Source organism: Cimex lectularius, unplaced genomic scaffold (assembly GCF_000648675.2).
Source record: "Cimex lectularius strain Harlan isolate CLEC.00 unplaced genomic scaffold, Clec_2.1 scaffold21, whole genome shotgun sequence".
Taxonomy (NCBI): Eukaryota; Metazoa; Arthropoda; class Insecta; order Hemiptera; family Cimicidae; genus Cimex; species Cimex lectularius.
In genome coordinates, this window is record NW_019392671.1 from 1578169 (window position 1) to 1601511 (window position 23343).

The 23343-nt window shown below is 34.7% G+C and overlaps 1 protein-coding gene across 3 annotated transcripts in view; it reads right to left on the reverse strand.

Annotated features, from left to right (window-relative positions):
* The window catches only part of LOC106668565 (transcription factor Sox-13), a 597903-nt gene that overhangs the window by 531855 nt on the left and 42705 nt on the right, over positions 1 to 23343 (reverse strand). The gene's annotated exons all lie outside the window — the stretch shown is intronic.

The window sequence follows — 23343 nt, forward strand, 5'->3', positions numbered from 1 at the left end:
TTCCGGAAGATAGCTATTTTCAGCACTAAGGGCCTGACTCTGGCATGGATCCCTGGGCATCCGGGGCATAGAGGCAACGAACAATTTGACATATTGGCCACATGGACTCTCTGGGTCCTAAACCTTCCTGTGGCCTAGCATCGTGCCAGAAAAGAGGATAGATCTTAAAATGGATCCTTAATGAGTCCAAAACCTGGTGGAACAATACAATAGGTATGAGACTCGCGAAGAAATGCATAGAAGGACCATCCGCATAACTTACAAAATAATTACTGGAAGGCAACTGCAATCATACCAGGATTCTGGTTGAACTTGGATAATGCCACTTAAGAAGGCACATGCAAGGGATAGGAGTACAGAAGAAACAATTTGCAGATAATTCCAAGAATAGGAGGAGACCGCAGAACACATCCTATGTTTCTGAAGGTCTATGCAGGTTCTTGCAACTAGGACAAGAAAAACCGCAAGCAAAATGCTACGCTAAGGAGCCGCTGGTAAAGCTATGGAGGCTGATTAACACCCTGAAGCTGGCCAGTGAGTTATAAAAACAGGGGAGCTCAATAGATCTATTCAGGTCGAGGTGCAGTAGGCCTTGTGACCACCTCTTTTACCCTATCCCCCTATTCGTAAAATAAATGGAAAGTGTACTCTGACCAATTTAAATTGTGGAGTTATGGATCACTTGTGGCTACTTTTATAGCATTTTTTGCCAATTTTAATGACAATATAAAATTCCGTCTGTCTAGGTCGAGTCTCAAGAAACGTAGGTATTGAACAGGGGGTAGTGAAATTCCGTTAAAGCAGTGAACCCCAACGCGGTTCTTCCAATGGGCAGAATTTTAATTTTAGAAAATTATATGGTTCCGTAATATTTATTGACTCACTCCAATAAAAAGTTTGAATTTTGTACAAGATCAAAGAGGCACCAACGAATTTCGCCAACGTATTTACGAATGAATAAACAATTTGGTCATAAATCACAATTTCTAATCGATTCCTAAAGCTCAGATTTGTTCCCGTCAACGTCGGTGTTTCAGAAAATTATAATTGAATCTCTACGACGTTTAAGGACGGGATTGTGTGATTTACGGCCGGCCTAGCTCAGAACAGATGTATGTGGGCAACGATAGAACTTAAATTGATGGATGGAGCTTTGTCCTCGTAAAAGTTTGTTTCACCTGTTCACCCAGTGGTTAAGCCTCATTATTTTGGCGCTTTTTCGACCGCCGTGTCTTTTCAACAGGGAAAGTAATCTTTGCTGAAGTGCCTATCCCAGTTCTCCAACATGGCATTTTCTCTTGAGCTCATTAAATAATTCTTGGTATTAAACTATTATTTAATGCTCTAAAGTGAAAATGTCAAGTTGGAGAGACAAATTCCGTGAAACTGAAGAACTTATCTTACAGGTAAACTAAATTATAATTACAAGATGATCTGAACGGAGTGTCTTCTTGATTCCTGTACCGTTGTAAGTACGACAAAAAAATTATCCTCCAAGAATTTTCAAAAGTTTTAAAACATAGCCGACGAAATTCTGATGGGCAGACCATGTCAAAGGATAACTAGTTCCCAACTTAGGAAATAATGAGCTAGAAGGCAGTTCTTCTGGAACGTTAAAAGGTCGTAAAATCTACGGAAAATAAGTGCGACATGCCAATAGACTTGGACCGTTTCTTTTTTCTTCCCTCTGCAGAATAAAATACCGCTAGGATCTTTTCAGACTCATGAGAAAAAAATAGAAATCCCGCGTTCAAATTGTTTTCAAAACGAGCAAGGTTGACATCTTTCAGTCTCCGGCGGCCCTGCTGACATTACATTCCCTTTTAAAAAGTATGACTAGAACCGCAAAATATGTATACCGTGGTTACCAGCTAGCCCGAAACAATTGGAACTGGCCCTGTTCTGTCGGCCGAAAAACTAGAATGTTGCAGAAACAAACAGTAAAAAGGTTATGGCTTAATATACAATGAATGTATACGGGGCAGTATATATACCGTTTTCCAGTAAAAATTGTCATTTTTAATTTAAAATTAACCCTTTTTCGCAACAAATTTTACATCACAACAAAACCCTTTTTAATTTAAATACCTGCTGTATCATCTCATTAAACCTTTTTAGTTTCAATACGAACGTTTGTTTATTTCACGTTAACCCATTTTAATTTAAAATTAACCTATTTTTAAAGCATTAAATAACGCGAGTGACATATAAGCATGCAAAGTAAAATACCTGTATATTTGAGAATTGTTTTATAATATAAAATTATTGGTCCCTCATAGAACCATATGAAAATTAAATGCAAATAAAATTACAATTACTGATTATTAAATATGAAACCAAATAATTCATTTTTAAAAATTGAGGTTTTTAAAATCTTAACATAATTGCTCTTTTTTCATATTTCTTCTTTTAAAAAAATTATTATTCGCTTTTGTACTTAAAATTATCATTTTTCGATTCAAATTAATCCTTGCTAATTACAAATTAACACTTTTAATTTCCAATTAAACGTTATTCATCAAATTAACCCTTTTTAATTTCAAATTATCCAGTTTTTTCGACTCAACCATTTATAGTGATAAATAAACACTTATAATTCCAAATTAAACCTTTTTAATTTCAAATAAACATATTATATAATTTCAAATTATTATTTTTTCAATTTCAAAGTAACCTTTTATAAACTTCAAACCAGTCCTTTTTCATTTCAAATTAATACTTTCCGCCTCAAATTATACCTTTTTCTCCAATGTAACCATTTCTACTTTCAAAATAACGTTTTTCTTTCAAATTATCCCTTTTTCATTTAAAATGAACACTTTCCTCAAATTATCCCTTTTAATTACAAATTAACATTTCTGAACCTTCAAATTAACCCTTTTTAATTTCAAAATAACTTTCTTTTATTAAACCTTCTTAGTTCAAATTAATGCTTTTTAATTTCAAATTAATCTTTTCTTGAACAGCAAAAAAAAAACAAAAAAAAACTAGTAGATGGTGCCAATAGTAAGATCGTAAAATAAAACTCATGCATTTCTAACTGAGAAAATGATTTGTACTTAAAACTGAAATTTTTCTTTAATATAATATAAGTGGGCTCGGAAAATAAAAGAAGAATCCGCCCTGGCAACTTCGTCCAGGTACCCATCCAGTACTGGCCAACTGTAACTCTCCATACCATAACTAAACCATTGCCATTCATTCTCCTAACAACCCTCTCCTTTTCCCAGGATGTGGTGTGCCGGTCCATGTATAGTGGCAGCCCCACTAATCGACCTTAAGTAAACAGCTCCAAAAAAGTATCCGGAAGGGGAAATGCCGGGGGCGCAGGCCACCCGCTGCGTTATTTCCTCAGCCACGTTGGAGTTGTTGGAAAGAGCAGTCTTCGGTACAATCGGTAGAATTTTATTTATTAGCAGTCTAGGGTTACAATCGGTTTCAAGTTCTTCGACCTTGAGATGGCATACGACGAGATATGGAAGTATGGTATCCTTCGGAAGTGTCACGAGTTTGGGCTGAGGAGTTGCTTAGGAGCTTCCACAGCATCCGGAAGTTTAGGGTGAGGCTGGGAAGTACGCTATTTGAAAGGGGTGAGCAGGAAAAAGGGATTGCGCATGGATGGATAATAACGGTTACCCTCATTGCGATTGCGGTTAGCGGTATCTTCAACGGTATTGAGCACCGCCACCCACTATGTATGCAATTCATGTTTGAATCCCTAAAATATGGGATGCCAGATCTGTCTTTACAGAATTATAAGATAGCCAAGAACGAAAAAACAAACAGGGCAGTCAAAGAAGCCACCGGTAGCCCCCACAACTCTTCCCAACCTGTACGCCCAGGGGATTTAAAACTATTAATCTCAAATGCAATAAAAGTAGAATGGAAAAACTGCTGTATTCGTAGAAATAGAAATAACCCCGCCAAACTGTGCAAGCTTAAGAAAGACGTCGGTCCTTGGTCTACGGAAAACGGGTTAAAAAGTAGAAGGCATGATATATGTAGGCAATACTTTGGCATATCGTCGGATCTGTGGGTTGTCTTGGGCACGGTGGAAGGCACAGATCGCATGCTGCACAGATCCTGTACCTCAGGGCTACAGGGATTTTTAAATGTATATAGTATTTATGTTTTGTCTGTCTTGTGCTTATTTTAATTGAAATGTAATTGATTAGCGTGAAAGGAAGAGGTAATTTAACTCCGTCCTGAGGAATATCGACTTCTCTGGGGGAGTGAACGTGACCAGACTTCTATGTCTCTATCGGGTGTTGTGTTTATGTTAATTTATTGGAATGAATATAATTTATTAGCGTGAAAGTAAGAGGTTTGGAAATATATCGAGGAATATTGAGTACTCTGGGGTCAGTGTATGACGTCTGGAGAGGAAAAATAAATTATGAGCGAGAATGGAGTGGGTGCAACCTCGCCCTGAGGAGTACTCTGAGGAAGACAAAGTGACCAGACTTCTATGTTTACGGTAATGTGTGTGTGAGTGTGTGTTTACATATATATATATATATATATTTGGGGTATGTTTTGTGTCTGTAGTCGACAATCTGAGGTACAAAGAAGAGGCACTTGATCCTAGCACTTTAGGATATCGTCGTAACGAAAAGAAGGGTTAATTTTATACCAAAAAAGTTAATTTTAAATTAAAAACAGTTAAATTGAGAAGAAAAAATAATACACACACGTCCATTCAAGTTTTTCAAATTTATAAATAATCTCAGGTTCTTCACTTGTTAATTGATTAACATTAAATGGACATATATTTTTTTTGTATAATTATGTATAATATAATGTAATTTGTATTTATATTGTTTAAAGAGTTTTTATAGTTTATAGGGTTACAACAAACCTAAGAACATACATTATTTAAACTGATTAATATTTTTCATTTGGAGAAAAGCGTTCACAGCTTCACTGCACCGAAATTGTTTTTGCAATTTCGCGAAGTATTTGATACGTAATGCCCGCTTATGTTTAATATCCCAAGACCTTATTTTATACTAATTAAATTTCTTCACCACCCCCGTGACGGTGTATCCGTAACGGCATTACGACTGAATGGGTGAAGAAGAGGCAGACTGTCTGATGTTGAGAAAGTCATCGAGGATAACGAGTCCTATTATAAATTATTGACCAAGACCGACACTACATTCTATTATAAGTAATGAGACATATTTACCCAGTGTCACTTATTACTCAGACGTAATCTCTGAAACAACAGCCACGAAAGTAGAAGGCTATGAGGGCGTCATTTCTAAGATCCTTTCCAAACAGCCGTGAAATCGGCCATTAAACCCTGGTGCGAAGGAATTTTTGAGATTCCCGCATCGCCGATTTTATACCCACCTTTTGAACATGGAGATAATCATAAGGCGTTGTTGTGCCACGGTGAACAACGCGTGCAAGCTGCTAATTTAGCATACGATTAATGACAGATTTATTTCACAATCAATCAGGTCGATACTCGATCCTATGAAACAGTATTTTTTTCTATAGCGTAAATATTCCTTTTTTTTCTTTTAGTTCCTTTGGAATTATTGTATTCAAAGTTCAATCTACTGATGAACGCAGTAGAAAATGTTTCATGCAAACAATTTAATTATGCGCTGTAACCAAGTGGCTTGAACTTGAATTACCGTAGGACACGGCTCTCCCCATCTGACGAAGCCTAGGGCCCAGCAAGGCTTAGCCTCCAGGCCCACTCCGCTACTTGTTATACATATTTAAGATTTGTTAATAATGTTTGTTGCACTAATCTTAAATTTTTTTTAAATTAATATAAGAAGTAAAAATCTATTGTTTAATGTAAAATATATTTTCGTCTTGTTAAGTGTTGTTATATTACAAGCCTAAAATCAGGCCTATCCGTCGCTTGATTGTTATGTCATTATTTTCAACGAACTCTTCTTTTCTATTTTCAATTGAATTTGGTTTCTACGTGGAGATACGCGATACTGCGGAAATGTCACGATTTCAGACGAGAGGTAAACTGCCACGGTGGTAAAATGTATCATCATTTCTTATCTTACAAATCAACATAGGACGTGGTATCAGTACATACCGGAGTTAATATTTGTGATAAATAGTTCGAAGCACAGTCCCACTGGGACGACTCCAGCATACCTAAACTATCACCGAGAATTTCTCCCCCTCCCCAATCCTGATATCGAGAGGCTACGAAATCAAGACCGATTGTTCGTCCCGATATTTATAGTTGGTCCAAAACCCTTGAAAAATTAAAAGAGCGAGGCAAGCGAAATATTATTATTTACGTAGGCGAGAATCAACATTCCGTAAGGGAGATGTAGTATTAAGGCAGGCAGTCTCTTCAGGAAAGAAAGGGTTTCCCAGCAACCTTGCACTTAAATACGAATGTTCATTCTACATCGCGTAGCAGAAGTCGGGAAAACCTACAACCTAAGGTCACCAGAAAGGAAGCCAGCTGGTCTTAGCCACGCTGCTCAGCTGAAACCTTTCCAGCCGTAATTGCCGCGTGAGAAGTCTCACGCTCCCGAAGAGAGGGAGGTGTAACCAAGTGGCTTGGATTGCCTTAAGCAGAGGGCCCAGCGAGGCTTAGCTGTGCTCTCCTGTATACTGGACGGTCCAGGCCCACTCCGCTACCGATTATCACGACAGATGTACTGATTTGTTGATTATACCTTGCCTTATTAGCTTATTCTACGTTATTTTTATTTTATTGTTTAACTATTTTTCTTGCTGATACGCGAACCTTTCCACGCCTACGCTAACTGGTCGTGAGCATTAATTCTTATCTTTTATGAATTAAACTAAGGTGAGAATTTTTCTATTTTCTCATTTCTCGTTTCTTTGGCTTATGCTTAGCGTCCAAGTTTTATAAAATTAATTTAGTTTTCTTTTTAAATTTATTTCTTATCCGGTTCAGGTCATAGCACATATAACATATTGATACGATAAACTCTAATATTTTAATAAAATTTTTCGGTTGATGTTTATTTTTTAGGAGTGGAAACACTCGTCTGACTCTTGCTGGAGAGATACCAGAATTGGAGAGTCAAGCTGTTATGGTTTTCTAGTTCTCCGGACACTTACTTGGGTCAAAGCACGTGTACGGTTCCGGCATGTATAAAAAAGATTTTTGATGTGTCTCACTTAATTGACGAGTATCAATCCATACTGGAGCATTTAATTTCCTGAGAAGCAAAAATATTTCAATGTGCAAGGTGCTCAATAGATATCTTATTTTGTGTACTGAGATTGAATATATTTATTGGGGTGAATGAGTAGTGTAGTAGAGACGGCCCTTATGGGATATCCCACAGACCCTCAGTTAGATTAGCTTGATATAGATAGTATGTGTAACAGGTAATAACTGCTACTCCAACTGTAAATTATATAACTACATCATTTAAGGGTGTAATTCCTTCGTTCCATATAGGGTGCGTGAAGGGATGCACCCGATATGAAAATTATTATTTTGGTTCCTTTTTCCCATTTCTGGAGGAAAGAGGGCTGTTTTATTGTGCATAATACTGACAGATATCTTTTTATTTTTCCTTTTTATATACATCGAATATGAATGTATTTATTAGCGAGAATGTGTAGATAGATTATTGAATACTCAATCGACCCGCAATATTAACTAGTACGGATAAAAGGTGATGGAAGAATATCCGAGTACTCCACCACCAAAAAACTACATCATTTAAGGATGTCAAAAGGGGCGTCGGTGGCCGCAACGGTTTAGGCGTTGACAGGGTGCTCTTCACCCTAAGGTGAACGCTCCTGCGTTCAAACCCGATTCCTCCTAATAGAAAAATTGTTATATTGGTCCCCTGTTTCTGAAGAAATGGAGATGTTTTATTGCATATAATATGAATAGATATATTTTTGTGAATATTAAGAACGGCTGTATTTATTACCGTGAATATGTTATTGGAGTAGTACTTACCTGTCGCCTCTCAAACTGCTTAGTTATATAGCTTGAGTAAGTGTGATGGAGAAATATCTAGCACGTCCAACCCGTAACTACAAACTTTAGATAGGGGTTTCATTCCTTGGATCCATATAGATAGCGTGTAAGAATGTAACCTAATATGAAACTTTGCTCCTCCGTTCCTTTTTGGAGGAAAGGTGGCTGTTATATTGCATATAGTACTGATAGATATTTTTTTTTATTTGTACCTTTATATGTACATCGAATGTGAATGCATTTATTAGCGGGAGTATGTAGCTGGTTTTTTTGGTAGTTTTCAATATCCTTAGGAATTAACCAATACTAGTAGTCCTATGTTAAAAAAGCTCAAAATGTCATACTAGAAATGAGATTTTAATTATGTCGGTCAGATGAATCGGTTTTAACATTGCTACACATGCTCGTACATATGCATAAAATATCAAATTGCCCGGCCAACGATTGTTTAGCAAAAAGTAAAAACAAAAACAACTATTTTGAACATAATTTATCCTAGAATGGTACTTTTTTGGATCACAATCAGATGTTTTTGACTTGTTAGAATTCAGTAAGGTCATTTGAAAACAAGTTGCATAGCATTATAAGAAAAAAACTGGTCTACTCTACTAAAGTCGAAACCGACAAGAAAGTCGTCAAAACCGAAGTTGAACGCCCTCGTGATTGTTTTTCTTCATGTTTGGCGCGGTAGCGTTTTTTTTCCCCACCGGAATAAATAGTGTATTCTATGTAGGTAGAATTTGCTGTGTTTAACCGCCAAGGCGAGTGACCTCGAAGTTGGCTGGGGGGGAAAACATAAAATAGGATTAAGCTAATGCAAATGTGAGGTGGAAATGACCAAATAAAGTAATATTAAAATATGCCAGAACCAATTATTTATTTTTATCGAATTCAGACCCTCATTTTTATTTAGGACTTGTGTCTAAATACAGTGTTCCTAGAGAAATCATTATCTTCAGTTTTTAATTTTATCTTTGATTAACCCTTTCTTGCCATATGTTTATTAGCAAATTTGGTAAACCTTAGCTAATCATATGAGTTTAGGGCGAGTGCAGGGTTATTTTTTTAAATGTTTTTCTGACTATTAGCAACACTGATTTATTTGGCGCTAATCTAACTTCACTTGATTTCCCACTAACCTTTTAACAAAATTGCTTAAGTCCGTCTTGCTCTACGACAACATTAGGCCATAAAGGTAATGTACATATATGTAGTTTGATGAGCATTGGCAGGTTTTTGAAAATTATTATATATGAAACAGCGAAGATAACAATATAGTTCATAAAAATATATTTATTTAAAAATTTAAAACTCAACAGTGTCACTTGAATATTAGCATACTTTGCGTTATAAATTCAAAAAACCAAAGTTCGAAACTGCCGACCTTCCTATGTACCTGTACCTTTGTAGATCCAACAATATGAAACATAATATTTCAGAATTAACTAGAAAAATGAACGATTTATCGCCTATCCCATGAAAAATGTTTAAACGCGTTTGTCTTATTTACAAGTTTATACTACCTGACCCCGGCGACCCTCCCGTCTTTGGACAGCTGCACAGGAGGATTGCTATGTCAATAAATTTATTCGTATAAATTCCCTCTAGTCCTGTTTTATTGTCATGGTTTGCACTAAGCCGAGGAAGACGCCTCAGGTCCACCGTTACCTTCTCCGATTCATGCTCCAAGTCAAGTACGGCGGCTCTTTCAGATACGGTGCACAATCTTGTATAGATTAGATGGTCTTGAATAAAAAATTTCAAGCAGCAGCAGCTAGAAGATGTCGCACTTTTAATTATTTAACACAGAAAGGATTCTCACAGGTATCAAAATAATACTCTAAAATCTCAATAAGCCATACCTTTGGAAAAGTAAACGATAATAGATACATAAATTATATAGTTTTTCCGTCAACTTAACCCGTTTTAATTTCAAATTAACTTTTTTTAACTTTAACTTGACCATTTTTAATTTGTGATTAACGTTTCTTTGAAACATTAAAAAACCGTCAATGTAAATGTATTCATTACGAAAAATTAGTTTGCAAAAAGTATTCAAAACAACAAGTAGTTGATTATTTTTTATTTTATATCATTAACCTAAAACATTATATTACGTTTTATGCTGTCATTTAAAACTGCCATTTGAAAAATATCCTAGCTAACCTAGTCATATAATATCATAGTTTTTCTTCTAAAAAATATGTATCTTTATAATATAGAATATAGTAAAACTTATATCGGTTGCGACTTTTTCCGCGCATAGCGATTTTTTGATGTTCCAGTATCTGTTGCCATCTTCTATGTAATTGTGTAATTACCTCTTCCCATAACAACACAGATTTTTGCGCGATGAAAACTTTTCGAAGTGTTTCCTGCAGTCCTCCAAGTTTTTCTAATTAATATCACTTTTTGGAACCCGGATTTAGTGAAAATCTGAACGGCAATTATCTGGCTAAGAAAATAGGTGAGATTGCACATCGCCAGCTAAGCTACTTGCTCGCGGCAAGCGTAATTCTGGAGGAAAACAATCCCCAAGCGGAAATCAGGCCGTTTTTGGACAATTACTTACTTCCAATTTCGTGCTGTATACACTGGAGTTAAAGATTGGATTGGTGGAAGTAGCTCATAATAAAACACCATTGTTTAGTCCCACCAGACAACATTACCTTCGTTAAATGTAATATGGCTTTTGCGTTCCTTCAAGAACAAATGTTAAATGAGGTGGTGAGCCACCTTGCAAAAACTACAGTAGCAAGCTACAAGTAAATAATAAAATCGGAGTCAAGGTGCATTTACTCCGCTATTGTCGGCTTCTTTGATCGAGCTGGAGTGAGATTTTAAATAATAACCATTTAATAAAACAAATAGAAATATAAAATAAAAGATGGTGCCTCTGCCTATGAGCTGATGCAAAAAAAAAAAAAAAACTATAAAAAAATAAAATAAATAAATAAAAAACTCCGTTCCTTTTAACATTGCCGTAAAAGACTCATTTTTCATTACCTCTTATCATTGTTTTTTAAAAATGTATAAAACATTACAGTACAACAAAGATATCCATTTGCTCTTGTAGAAACTCTTGTATGTGATTGTCTCTGTGATGTCCCGTATCGACGAGTATAGATTATTTTCAACAACAGCGTGAATTCGGTCATTATAGATTGAAGCACGACCGAGTAAACTATTTAAGGACAGTGCTTTTTACGAAAGCAACTGTGTGCACTTATTTATGTTTTTGCTTCACTTTACAATCTTTCCATTACGTTTTTTATGTGGTTCGAATAAAACTTGCATACAATATGTTGTCTTTCCATAAAGCCCTTCAAATTGATTGGATCTACTCACTACATCTCCATGGGCTTTGAGACAGTTGTCAGCTAAACTTGAATTTTTCGTTGTTCACGGTAAACTGCGAAAATATGGTAACCGGTACAAAGTTCAAGCAAAATCCTACAATTGAAGGAAATTTCGGTCGGGAGTTCCGCAAGGATCTTTTTTAAAACTATTATATTTTAATGTTTTTATTAATTATAACAAATACTAAAGTTTCGTTCTTCTTATTCGCCGACGACTTAAAAATTTATCGAACTTCAGAATCATTCACTGATATTTCCATTGCTAGAGAAATTCTTCATGATTTAAGTGCGATGTTTCAAAATCCATTGCCAAATGCTACTATCTGCTTTTTCATTATCATAAAAAACAATTCCCCAAAATCTTTGTATTTATTATCTGAAATTATTTTGGTTTCTCCAACCTATCATGCAATATCACTATCTACAAGTCATTAGTTATGCCTATGCTAGAGTAAATCATCCATTCTATGAAATTTGGACGTACCAACCATTTTGGTCTGCCTATGTCAATGGGATGGTCTTTCAAACGCGTTTTGGCATATCGCCATTCAGAGTTTCTTCCCTTTCAAATTGGACCAAGGGTCTTCATATGGCAAACTTCGTTTCTTTTAATGGACGAAATTATCTTCTACTTATGTGAAAATTAAAAGTAAACACTCAATTTTTAATGTCATGCAATTTATCCAAAGGAATTGAAGAATAAATCATTAAAAAAATCATCTGAGACTTTTTAACAGTATTTCTACGTATATCTAAAAGAGCCGACTAAACGTTGAATGATTGTTATGATCCGTTCGAAGGACTGTGAATGGTCTGTCTCGGCAGATAATCGCCTCTGGGTCCGCCCGTAAGAGCTGATTATTTATAGTGGTATGCGTTTCACCTTCACAAGTCATCATAATCATCAGGGTCGAGCCAGAAGACTACACTGATTAAAGAAAACATGCAAAAAGTGCAGACAATGTACCATGACTGCCTTCCCTGATTTTTTCTCGTACATAAAACTTTTATTACTTTGGTTATAACTTACTAATTACCAGAATCTCGTGAGTCAATACGGTAATATAAATAGAGGTACATTCTTATGATTAACACCACAGGCAATAAAACTAAATGTTCTACAGAAATTTATAAATCATTGTTTCGTACGTATTTATGTAATGTGACTTTTCAAGATCCTAAGAAGAAGAAGAAGAAACGGTGTTGTACAAGAAAATACAACCTCTATTTGTATATGGTATTATATTATGTAATAGCGTGACTGTTAAGATGGGTTATTTTTCACTTTCTATAAGCTTATTAACTAGCTTAACTACAATAGCTAATTTTTTCCAGGTTGATTATTTTTTATGAAAACCAAAGGTTGATACCCTGTATGTATGGAGAATAATTTAAATACACACATTCTTATTGGGAAACCAACATCTCTAACTGGGTTCGGCTTTACGCCATTTTCCGTGAAGCACTGTTCGACGACTCTTAGGCCAATAAACACCACCGAATTCTACTGTCAAATCAATAGAAGATCGAAACAGAAGGATGCCGAATTTACAGCTAATACTCTTTCCAGAGCCGATAGATCTGTGGTTCTTTACGCAAAAAAAGTTTAAATTGATACTGTGAAAACCACTAAAAAGTCGAGCTTAGCCGGAGGAAAATAAAACACGTCTTACTGTAACCGCTGCAAGGCCCTAGCTAGTCTTAACATCATATTAATTCAAAGTTATAGCTGGCGTTTCACAAGGGAGCATTTTTATCCCTTTTCTTTACCTGGTGTACATTAAAAAATATTGTAAGTTATTCTTCAAGAAACAGGCCTTCTCACTTTATGATTCAGCAATCCTTACCATCACACTACATTTAGAAACATTTGAAACTATTTGTAGTGCCTTGACATATTTCCCAAAAAGAGGAAAATTAAAATAAATGCAAAGAACGAGCAATAGGTTTAAATAACTAAGCATATTTAGCTCTATAATCAATCGTCAAACACCTATAGCCGTAAGAGGTGATAGTACCCCTCCCCCCATAGGGCAACCTTGTTTTGACATTACTGGAATTGATTGATATACTTATTTGGCTTCTATTTCTTGATTTTTTAAACTTTAACCAGTTTATACTCCAGGAGTCTTTTTTTAGTGCAGCATCAATTGGTTCAAAATTACTTTTTTTCTTTCATGGTTCAGCTAACTTGCTCTACCAGTGCATTAAGGTCAATTAATAAATAACTCTCATAATAAACCTTCTAAACTTTTAACTTAAAATGTTTATATAAATTAAAAACATATTTTTTGTTATGGCCATCAACTTATTGGCGTACTGATATCGAAACTTTATGAGTCACGAGAGAAAGTTTCCAATTTAAACAAAGGCAAAAGTGAAAAAAAAGGATGACCTTCCATCGAAGGTGATCCTCGTGTGACAAGACGGCGAACGGATGAACAGAGGGTCCGCAGGCCGCGCGATGCACACTGGTGATGGAACCTCCGTTTGGAACCGGTTTCAATAAGGAATTGTTAAAATGAAAAGACTTAATCATTCAACCACTCCGGGAATCTTCTAGAGGCCCACTATTTACAAGTCGGGGCAACAACAGTTTCTCCACAAGCTAAATAATTATATACGAGATGCCTTTTGCTTCCATTCTCTCCAGGCACGTTCTTTTTATTTGCTTCTTCTTCGTTTTTTAATTATACGGACTGAAATTATGTTTCGGCCCCCTTTTGCTAATAATGTTGCAATTTGTGAATTTTGTCTAAAACCTAAAGATAAAATAACTTAAGAAAGAAAAGAGATTGACATGGTCTAGTTAACCGCTAGAAGACCAAATAATGACCTGTTATTACGCCAATTCTCCTACTAGTCCGAATCAGAGTTCTAAATTCCTATCCTCTTGTCTCCCTTTATTTCCCTGCTTATCATTAACTTTTAAATTTACGGCATTTATTTTAGTCAGGCATTTCGAAAAGGTTTCCATTAAATATAAATTCGATCCATTAGAAGACCTTCTAAGCAAACAAGAAGGAAATCCCGTTGTAAAGACGTAAAGAGAGCGCCATCGCGGAGAAATTTAAATTTAGCCTATGCGATAAAAGGCGTGAGAAATTATTTATCTCCGACCTATTCCCATCCGAAAGGATTTTGCTAAAATCAGTCTTTCGCCAAGACGACAACAGCAGATAGCGAAAAGCGTACACAAGGCGAATGATTGGTAAACAAATATTTCAGCGGATTTTTTTCCAGGATTTTATTTTCACGATTTGAATAATTAAACGTTCACCATAATAACAAAATATTCATTATCATTTATTTTCTTTATAATTTTCAGGGAACATTGTATATGATATAAAAGAATGTCCATTTGATTTTGGTTTTATACATAGATATATAAATGATATTTTTGCACATATAACCGGCTAACATTACCACTGGACGCTTTTTTAAAACATTTTAGTGCATCTCTATTTATATTTAAATTACAGTTTATTCTAGCTACGTACCTAGTACGTACGAAAAGTAAACAGTTTTGAAGAAAAAATGGGGATACTTACTCATTTGGGAAAAGGCAATTATGTGAATTAAATTCACTCTTTTACGAATGAAAATTACTCTTTTTCCGAATGAAATTCACTCTTTTTTCAAATTGAGTTCACCTATTTCCAAATCAAATTCACTCTTTTGCCAAATTCATCCTTTTGCAAATTAAATTAATCGTTTGGCAAATAACATTCATTCTTTTTCGAAACAAATTCACCCTTGTGCATATCGATTTCACGCTTTTGTAAATCGATACAAAAGAGTGAATTTAATATACACAGAGTGAATATGATTTATTTCAAAAACTGTGAGTTTAGTTTGTAAAAGAGGGAATTTGTTTAACAAAAGAGTCAATATAATTTGGAAAAAGGTGTATGATTTATTTGTGGAAGTGTGTATTTAGTTTGCAAAAGCGTGAGTTACATTTGCAAAATAATGATGTTAAAAGTGAAAAATCTGTTTCATTGATTGATAGATCGATTGATCATTGATTGAATGAAAGTTAATTTTATTATAAAAGGATGAATTTTTTTCCTAAGCCCCCCTTGGCTTCGTACTATCGTACATCTAGCCATTCTACATAGGATGAATTTAATTTGATAAATTTTATCAAATTTATATAATATTGTACATGTGTTTGTTCGCTTCACATATTACATTACTCAACATCACACCTAAATGTGAGTGTTAATAGTGTCATCAACCTCACTTTCTTCAATTTTATTTCCATCTGTCCAGCTGTTATACATAATCGAAAAGAGCTACAAAATCGTGAAAAGGACGCCTGAGGAATAATGAGATGTATGCAAGTCACTTCACTAAAATAATCAGGTGGTAGCCATATCAAAAAACTGCATATGCCAAATGCGTTTCCATTAGTATTTAGGCTATTATAAAACAATAAAACTTTCACACTTTCTTTTTAGTCCCGGGCGGGTTGAGAGAATATAATAATGGGTGTAAGGATTTACGAAAAAAGGGAGATTTCAGGAATTTTTGGCGTCCATTTTCACATCTCTTTTCTCAGCTGTGAGTTGTCCAGTCGGGCCACCGGTAGGATACACGTTTCCCGGGCCTTTCAAAACTACTGATACAATACAGTCGCAAAAACGACCGAATTGCTTTTTCCAATTTGCAGTAATGGTAAACATATCACAAGATCAATTATTGCTATTGTGTGGATTGAATTAAGAGAATCCAAGTTTTCTCATGAACAATTATATGTTGCTTGCTTCAGGAAGGGGATTTGTTGTCTTATATATGCCAAATGGAATCATCAAAAACACTGAATATCCAAAAGCATTGCAATGAATACAACAGAAATTACAATTTAAATCAATGTAATCCAAAACAAAAATAATATTGCACATGTAAATATCTAATATGATGTCTAAATACAATCATTCATATCAAACATTCAATTGTATTCATTTAAGTTATGTACATGCTCCTTTCTAGCAATAGCAATATGTATATTCAAAATTAGTTAAATAACACTTTTTATTATCTTCCTGGGGAATGCCGGGTTATAAAGCTAGTATTTCCATATTATTCTTCTTCTTATTTTTATTATTATAATTTTATTATTTCTTGTTATTAGTATTCTTATTAATTTCAATATTATTTTATAGTATTACTATTTAACTTGGCGATGTTTGACGTTTACCCGGGCTGAGAGCAACTAAACCAGATAATCACTGATGTATAACATGGTTTTTCTTTTTCTTTTTTTTTCATCTTTATTTGTCATATAATGTGAATGAATGCACATAAATTTGGACGAACTTTGATATAATTGCGGACCTGATCAGAGTGGCTTATATTTTATAATGGAATTACCTATCATGTATACGGTTTTAATTTTCTTTCTGTTATCAAATTAGAATGATCTTTTGGATGTTATATGTTAACTTCACAAATTGAGCAGGTTGAGAGTTATTTGTAATAAAATCTAGTTGTTCATCACACACATCAATGACACATCTACACAGAAAAAACACTTTAAGTGGGTACAAATACTTTGATTAAATCTAAAATTTCTATCATTGTATAAATTTATTTTTTCACATCTTATACGTATTTTATCACGTACAATGTAAACAATGTTTATAAATCCCAGGCCCTCAAGATGATCTCAATAAAGATCGAAAGGCACGATAAAGAAAATGTTTTTCTAAACCTACGTCGCACCAGACCGCATCTCATGATCTCCAAATAATCATTAATTAACGGTCACTAAATACCACACATTTATTGTAAAGAAAAATATTGATTATCATTTAGACCGTTTTGCCTATAACAGGGTTTTTCATCTTCTAGATCCTGTTTTGGGTTGGGCTTCAGAAGCCACGAGGCCACACGACGCACATTCATCCCGTTCACTCTCGAATAACTGTTACATCCAACTGACCGCACCAGTCATCTACCCCTTCTCCATGCCAGTCGTACTTAAATCCATTTCTTATTTTTTCTATTAGCTCTCTTACATCTCACATTTCGTTTCTGCTACCGCTGGCTTACGTTTTCTTCACCACTACGGGACCTTGCCTGCGGACTCGGCATGTTCATTGAAAAGCTATTAGGAGTTCCTTAAATATCAATTTAAAACTGAGTTATTCGAAAAGGGTTGACTTCAGTTTGACAAGTTTCAATACTAAAACACTGTAAGTTGAGAGTAAAATAAAATAAAACTAACATAAAATTCCATTCATCAACTACACTAAGAAAAGTTTGTGACAACATTAACACGCAGAAATATTATCATTAGCTCTATATATATATATATATAGATATATATATATATATAAACATCATCTTCAAAGAATTTTAAAGAATGAGATTTAAATCGCATATTTGTATTTGAATCCATAAGAAATTTACTATATTTCCACTGACTGCTATTTGGTAGTGAGGTAGAGTAACGAGTTCTCAAAATTACAAACCCGCTTCCCGCAAGGGAGTAACGATGGTCCCATCATTTTTATCATTTATACTGCTGACCTACCGATCCACTCTAAGACCATGACCTTTACCTACAATGCCGCAATTTTGTATTCTAAATCGTATACATTCCAAGCTACCTTCAATATTCAAGAACGTCTTCTCGAAGACTGGTGCAAAAATTGGAAACAAGACTATATGAAAAAAAAATCTACTCAGTGTACGTTCACTTTGAAAAGCAAAAAAGCCTCCACTGTACATCAACAACAAAGAGATGCCGATTTCCATTTAATTCATATACATACCTGGAGAGGATACTTGAAATGCCAGGACTCCACACAAGATACAGAATCCACAATTTAACAGAACGCTTGAACCACTATGAAGACTTCTTTGACCGAAATCCGTCCTCACCGTCAACACTAATCTAACTTATGCAAAATAAGTTGATCTTAAGATACGACCAATTTGAACATCCGGAGTGGTACTTCGGGGTTCTGCGAAGCCTTCGAACATCCTGCGCATGCAATACTTCCAATCAAAAATCCTCAGACAAATCGTCAAAGCTCCTTATTACAACACTAACCTCACTATCCTCAACGTCCTCAATATTCCTTTTAATATTGCGTCTTAATCCGTCACACTGAGTGCCAGCATTGGCTGGTTTCTCATGACATGGCCTCCGTGTCTGTGACCAAGTCACTCAAAGGACAAGCAAGGATGGCACAATTACACAGAAGACAAACACTTTGAGTGAGTAGAAATACTTTGTTTGAATATAAAATATATTTTGCATTGTATAAATTCACTTATCCACATCCTAAATGTATTTGTTAAATGTAAACATCGTTTGTAAATCCCAGACCCTGAAGATGATCTCAATAAAAGATCGAAACGTTGGCACGATAAAGAAAATGTTTTTCTGAAACCTACATCACACCCGACCGCATCTCACGATATCTGAATTAAAATGTGTAAAGTTCTTTTTTTTTATTGTCAAGCTTTAGAAATATATTTGTCAACCAGAAAGGTCTAGTTTATTAAAACATTACTATACATACATGTCATGTTTGTATACATTAGCCCCAAATTATGAAAATAATATATTCCAGAAGGTTGCCAAGGAAAAACCTCACTTTGCTTTGTTTGATGATTTCAACTGGATTGATCGAACTAGCACATTAATCTAATGTTGATCCACGTTTGTTAAACCCAAGGAATATTTAACAACGTTGCAAAGTCATTAAAGATCGTGTAATAAAATATGTAAAAAAACCGGTATATGAGAGCCAAAAGTTGTCATTAGAAAATGATTTAAAAGAATGTTTGCTTTGGTTACGTAGTAGTTTGTTAAGGATGACAGGTGATAGTTTGGAGCATTTCTTTCCCTGTAACAAAGCGGGAAGTTCTTTTTTGTACATTCATTCACGGGTAGTTTGTATGTGTTTGGGACCTTGTTAAATATTGACTTACAATTACTCACAAATACCTAACACGCTCTTCAGAGCTCTTCAGATATTGCCACTAGCTATGTTGAGTTTCGTGTACAAATATGACTCCTTAATGCCCAATTGTTCAGCCTATAACGGATGACAAATTTATTTTTAACTCCGTCACGATGAAAGGACAGAACAGCAATTGTTAACTGTTTCGATTTCCTCAAGACTCTACCAAGTTGTACATGTAAATTTCTTCTATAGCAGAAAACACAGAAATGACATAATTTTATTAAAATAATAAAACAACAAAAACCTGTTTTACTTGAGCGGTGTAACCTGAAATACTTTCTTCCTAATTCTATATCGGAGAACATATGTAGTTTTGCTAGCCATGCTGTTTAGAAATGTTTGCGAAACTTGTCAAACCTCAAAAAAAGCACAAGATATTGCATTATTACACTAAAAAATAAAATGTTCATCCTATCTCTATCAGCGTGAAAGTGGAGAAAATTCAGTTTTCCCGAAAAATTTCCTGGAGTCTCAACTATAGCACACCTTCTTTCAGTGTTTTTTTCACATTTCGATTTGCATACTTTTCCTCGTCAAACACTAAAATTACCGGTCCCTTCTATTCTAGGGAACGAGGTGGCCGAGTGGTTAGGGCGTCAGCCTCGTATTTGTCACGCTAGCGGTTCTGGATTAGAACTTGGCATTGGGAATAAATGTATATGAGACTTATGATATCTGCCCAAAAAGAAGAACCGAGCAATAGGGTAGTCTTCTCGCACTTTATATAGAGCCAATAGTATATTCCATGATGTCTATTTGGTACGAGCGTTTATCTCAAAAGTAGATAACCTACATATCATTTATTCTTTCAATATCTTTCGTAAGAATACCAAGATCCAAAGCAAATAGGAAAGTTTTCTTCCTTCCTAAAATATGTAGTTCTAGTATACGAGATAGTACTTAGCTTTACCGACCAAAAAGTCTATTTGGTAATAGCGGTTTGTTTTAAAATTGGGTTCCGTGTTTAAGCCGCGCATAGGCAATTCTAGCCTGATAACTATTTCCTTTTTCAGCATGAGTGCGGACCAACGGTGCGCTTCAAGCTCGCTGTAGGTAGCTTTGCCGCTCCTTATTAGCTTATGATATGTGTAACCAAATTATCTTCTATCCTTAATAACAGCATCATGACTTGAAAGAACGTGGAAAATATATATGTCAAAAAGCAATACTTCACGAATTTTGGAATGCCAGTACCCCTAATTATACTACCTACTGAAAAGAAGAACAAACCACCGAAGCATACCTACTCGCTCTTTAATAGAGCCAAGACTGCATACCATGATGCTTTATTGGTACGAGCTCATTATTAAAGTAGGTGTCCGTGTTTAAACCGGGTACGACCTAACTATACTATTAAGTGATAACTATCCCCTTTACCAGCTTCAGGCTAACAACCAACTAACTTGAAACAATAGCTTGGTGGATTCAGCAGTCATGTCGTGTTTTTTAATCCTCTTTTAGAAATCAAATTATTAAAAGAATATTTATTTCGCCATTGATCCTTTTAACTCATATGGATAGTTTTGCCCCAAAGTAGGTGTGTTTAAACCAAGTATGACCTACTCTGAAACTGATAACTATCCTTTTCACCAGTCTCTACCTATCAACCAATGAAATTGAGATTCAGTAGCTTCGCCAGTTTGCCCTACCGTGATAAATATTCCTCAACGAAAACAAAAAATAGAAATTATTTTTTAACTTCCGATAAGTCTAAATATGATGTTAATGGTGTTGAGAATGATGATAAAAGTTGAAGAATCAGTGGTGTTGACAATGACGATGGAAAGATACGAATCAGTAATGTTCAGATTCTCTTATAACTTCATAATTTGCACTTGCATTCTTTCATTTTAAAGATATGATGATACGAATAAACTATCTCGGACGTGAAATTTCAAGGACTTGCACTTTCAGTATTTTTTCTTTCTTTCAGTTTGTCGGACGAGTATTGCCATCTAGCAGTCTTCAGTGGTGGGTCGGAAAGATTTCAGAAAAACCAAGACAGATCAATTTACAGGTTCATTGCCCTGGAGGCCGCAAATGGAATTCTCACAAACTTTACATTGTCACACACACACAATGTTTGCTTTTCATTCCATATTGTAATTGCCAAGTAATCTTTTTTTTAAATAATTTTTAAACGGTATGGATACTTTCGAGTGGAAACGTAAAAAAACAAATTGCTCCGACAGATCATCCGTGAGGTTAACGGAGTAACGGTGAACGGGAAATCTTTACTTGGGAATTGTAAGCGATTTGAAACAATCGTCTTCAATTGGAGACGTAATGAAGGTTATGGTGAAAGTATAGGGTAACCCACCTTTATTATCTTTATTAAGGGGAGCTCCTGCCTCATGTAGGCCGGATCCACGGTAGCCTAAAAGCCGGCAAATTTCATCCACGTTTTTCAGTTACTTAATGAAACTCGATTTGAACGGATTGTTTTTACAATTAATTCGCCAAGAATCGGTGAAAAAATACTCTGATTAAAGGCCTAAAGTCTGCTTAAACCTATTGATACCTTTAAACTCATCTATGAATATGTCACCTACAACACTTGGTTATTTATAAGTATAAGTAATTACTGCAATTGAACGTCATTTGGATATAATATTACAGTTGGGCCGGAATGGCAAATCTACTGTATATACATTGACAGGCAAAAAAATCCACCCAATTGATTTTTTTTTTTTCATTTTCTCGATAAAATAAAATTCTGCCCTTAATTTGTCTCATTGTTTTTACCAATAAATATTTGTTTATGCTATGTTTTAAATTGGGAATATCAATTAGAGATAAACACATTGAATCCTTAATCCAAAATTATCTGCACCTTTACACAAATTAAAAAACAAAAATTCTAAATTAATATTAAATAGATTGTCAACAAGCCTTTTTAAAATTGAAGGAAATTTTCACATCACCTCCTCTTTTGAGCGCACCGAATTTCAACAGTTTTTGGTTTACACAAAAACCACACATGTTATTGGCAATTCAATGAGGATAATATAGCTAAACCTAGCATTTTATTCTGAAACGTTAAAAGGTTCAGAAAAAAATTACATCACTTACAAAAAAAGAACTTTTTCAGTTATTGTTAGTTTACATTTTAGATGTTATTTAATACACAAACCCTTAATTTTCTTTACTGATTGCAGTGGTATTGTTGAGTTTTTCAAAGGAGATAGAACCAAAATATTAAGTAAAGCAGCCATGTGTCGCATAGCAGAACTAGATCCTTTTTCTTTTGACGTCCATTACGTAAAGAGTAGGAATAATAGCGTAGCAGATTACCTTTCAAGATTTTCTCAATTAGAACGTGAATATGATAATAATGAATATGTCACATTTTTTACCCACTTTTAAAATGTTTGCCTTCTTTATTCGATAACTTTAGATTAACTCTCAATTAGGTGACCCATACATTTCCTGTAAATTTAATAGCCACGACCCAAATGTAAACACTGTACATTCCAAAAAATGATGAGAATATAACGAGATTGATTGTACCGGAGTCTATGAAAGGTCAGTTGTTTCATTACTTTCTTAATAACGCTTACGGGGGATATCTTAGAGCACAAAAACTATACAACGAATAAGAAATTTATTTACATACCTAGCATAAACAAAGCCATAAAAAATCGTATCGCTCAATGTGACAGAGTAAAGCCAAATATCATCCATTTCATCAAGCCTTTCAAACTAAAACTCCCAAATTATATTTAAATTTCACAGTCCACTTCCAACGTCAAGTATGGGTAATAAATTCATTTTAATTGCAATATAGGCATTTAGTAAATACTTTTTTGCTATCCCATGTAAACATACAACTCAATTAGTCATTTCACTTTTAAAACTGGCATTGGTTTACCAACCTACATCATCACTGATACACAGACTTGTTTTCTCTCCTAAATTTATAAAAAATTTCTTTTTAATTTAGATACAACTTATAACACATATATTTAGGTATAACTTAAATATCTCACTATCCTCAAGCAAAGTTACCAAAACGATATATATCCGGTATCAAAACATG